This window comes from Aquarana catesbeiana, linkage group LG06, assembly GCF_042186555.1.
Source record: "Aquarana catesbeiana isolate 2022-GZ linkage group LG06, ASM4218655v1, whole genome shotgun sequence".
NCBI lineage: Eukaryota > Metazoa > Chordata > Amphibia > Anura > Ranidae > Aquarana > Aquarana catesbeiana.
Genome location: NC_133329.1, coordinates 234,970,803 through 234,973,991, shown reverse-complemented (window position 1 = coordinate 234,973,991; position 3,189 = coordinate 234,970,803).

The window sequence follows — 3,189 nt, the reverse complement described above, 5'->3', positions numbered from 1 at the left end:
AGGTTGGAAAAGCCCCCTGGCAGACCCATTGTTAGTGGGATAAATTCTATATTCTCAAGATTGGGGGAATACCTCGATAAATTTTTGAAACCATTGGTATGCAAAGGGAAATCTTATTTACGTGACAGCTCACAACTCTTACAAGATCTACGGGAAGTAAATGGGGTGCACAACTGCATATTAGCCACAATTGATGTTAATTCGCTCTACACCAGTATCGTACAGAAGGACGGATTAACAGGGGTAGAGAAAGCCCTACATGAACATACCAGGATGAGACAAGCCCAAATTAATTACATATTGGAGGGCTTACAGATGGCCATGAGTTGTAACTATTTTTGGCACAACCATAGCTACTATGTCCAAGAAAAAGGCGTCGCAATGGGGGCACGTTATGCACCCAGCGTAGCAAATTTACTCATGAATCTGTGGGAGGAGGAGTATTTGTATGGAAGACATATCCCCCAACTCAGATTCTACCGGAGATATATCGATGACCTTATTATTATCTGGGAAGGTACATCTGAAGAGCTGGAAGAGTTTTTTGCAAATTTAAATACCAATAAGTATGGTCTTACCTTTACAGGAAAGTGGAGCCACCATAAAATTGAATATCTTGATTTGGAAATCTTCAAACACGAAGATAGACTATATACTAAAACCTACTTCAAAGCCACAGACAAAAATGGCTACATCCCCACTACTAGCTGCCACCATCCGCAATGGAAGGAAAACATCCCGAAAGGTCAAATGTTAAGAATACGTAGAAACTGTGACACCTTGGAGGACTATCTAACACAAGCCGACAGGCTGATTGAACAATTCCAAGAAAAAGGCTATAACAAAGAGAGGCTGATACAGACCAAAATGAAAATAGCGGACAAGGATAGGAATAATTTGTTCAGAAAAAATCATAATAAGGGCAAATCTATGGACACAGCATTTATCACTGGATACAACAGCCAATATAAAAATCTAGAGTACATTTTCAGAAAATACTGGCCTATTCTCAGGGAAGATAGAGTGTTATCTACCATACTTCCCAACAAACCGAATTTCATCTACAGGAAGGCTCCCAGTCTTCGTGATCACCTGGTCCACAATGTTATCAACCCGCCAAAACAAATACAGATCTTTCCTAATCTTACAGGGTTTTACAGATGTCAGAAATGCTTACCCTGTAGGGCCAGCAAACCACAGCCCCGAAAGAAAGAATTGTTTAGATCTAGGGTGGACCAGAGGGAATATAAAATAAAAAATCTGATCACCTGTCAAAGTACTCATGTGACATACGTCATAGAATGCCCTTGCCACCTCCAGTATGTGGGTAGGACCACACGGCCCCTATACGTTAGGATAAGGGAGCATATAAAAAATATCAAGAAGGGTTTCCCTAAGCACAACTTATCGCGCCATTTTGACCAGGCGCATAATAGGGACCCATCGGGGCTAATCTTTTATGGTATTGATTCTATCAAACCGCACTGGAGGGGGGGGTAACAAAACCACCCTTATCTCGCAAAATGAAACAGCCTGGATATATAGGTTGGGGTCCCTGGCTCCTAGGGGCCTCAACCTAGATATAGACCTCAATTGTTTTATTGCCAATCCATAAACTTATTGATGTGTTTCCCACTATAAACTTGGGATATTTACGTCTTATATCCCTTTTAATATATATTTTCTACATATCACCCAACTTTGGGATAATTTGGGGTAACCCTATTCTACTTTTATTTTTATTTTTATTTTTGTATTTATATATATATATATATAAAACCATCTCCCTTTATACGGAGGTATATTTATATATATTTTTTATTTATGGACTATACCAAGGTCAATTCATTTTCTTACTATTCATTCAGGTATCACACTCTTTAGTATATAATGGCTGACACATATACCCATTGGCAACATGGGTGGTCTTGGTACAACACAAAGTGGTCACATACACATTAGGAGCACCATGTATTACCATTTAGACAAGTATGGCTTGAGGCTAACGTTGTCACCTATATACATATATCCATATGCGGTTAGGTATATGTATGGTACGGATAGTGCTCTCACTTACACTTATGAATAGCACTCAGGGACGAGTCATAACAGGATTCCAATGAGATTCTGATTTAATTTTCTAAGTTCCTATCGTCATGAAATTCCTTAGCCTAAACTAAGCATGGATACACATAAATAGCATATACAATTTTTCTCTCTCTTCACCCAATACACATATGAATAAATTTCTTTCACATATGCACTAGCACCATCGGACACCTCCCCTTTTTAGAGTGTATACACTCGGTTTATTAGATATGGTCTTACAATATGACTATATATCCTTTCACAGATGAACTGGCACACACGGGCATTTATATCCCTGACCTTAGTGTGCACACACACACACACTCTCCCTATTCTTTATATGTAAACACTTAATGGTTTGATGATTACACATACTAATTACTCATAGGTGACCCCCACAGATAAGTCAAAACACGCTATGTCCACCAGCTATAATTCTTTAGATATATGGGGATATATCCGTCTTTATGGTTGAACCGTCTTCCATCCTGTATAAGGATGCTACCTGTTTATAATTAGCTACCCCTCTATACAATCTGGGTTTACATTTCTTAGTATATCAGTTTTTCTTAGGCTTGCTAATGAATATGGTTCTCTTGCGGGGCTGTTTAAAAGGATTTTTTAAAAAGATTTTATATAAAATTTTCTGAAAGATTTTATTATGAAATACTGTCAAATGAATTTAAGACAGGGATTGTTTATACATTAATTTGCCGGAGAGTATGCCTTCCTTGACCACTAGGGGCACTCAATGATTCTCATCACGAATCTATATGTTTTCCTTGGGATAAATAGACCAATATGAAGTTTCCCCCTTTGAAATAGCTGGAACAGGGAGCTTGAAGTCTATCTTAAATTCCCTATTCAGGCAGTCTAACGTCACCCCCACATAGACACTGTGTTCGTAAGATGCCTATTATAGATTCCGATCCGCCCCCCCCTTCTCCGCCCCCCCCTTGCAATGAACAGCGGGGACTGGCCGTCAGCTGAGAGATGGGCGGTACTCAATGAACGCTCTCCACATGATAAAAGTTTACCCTCTATAGCAGCGTAGCACCGTCGCTGAGGACGTCAGAGGACGAAGCGCGCACGACGGACCTA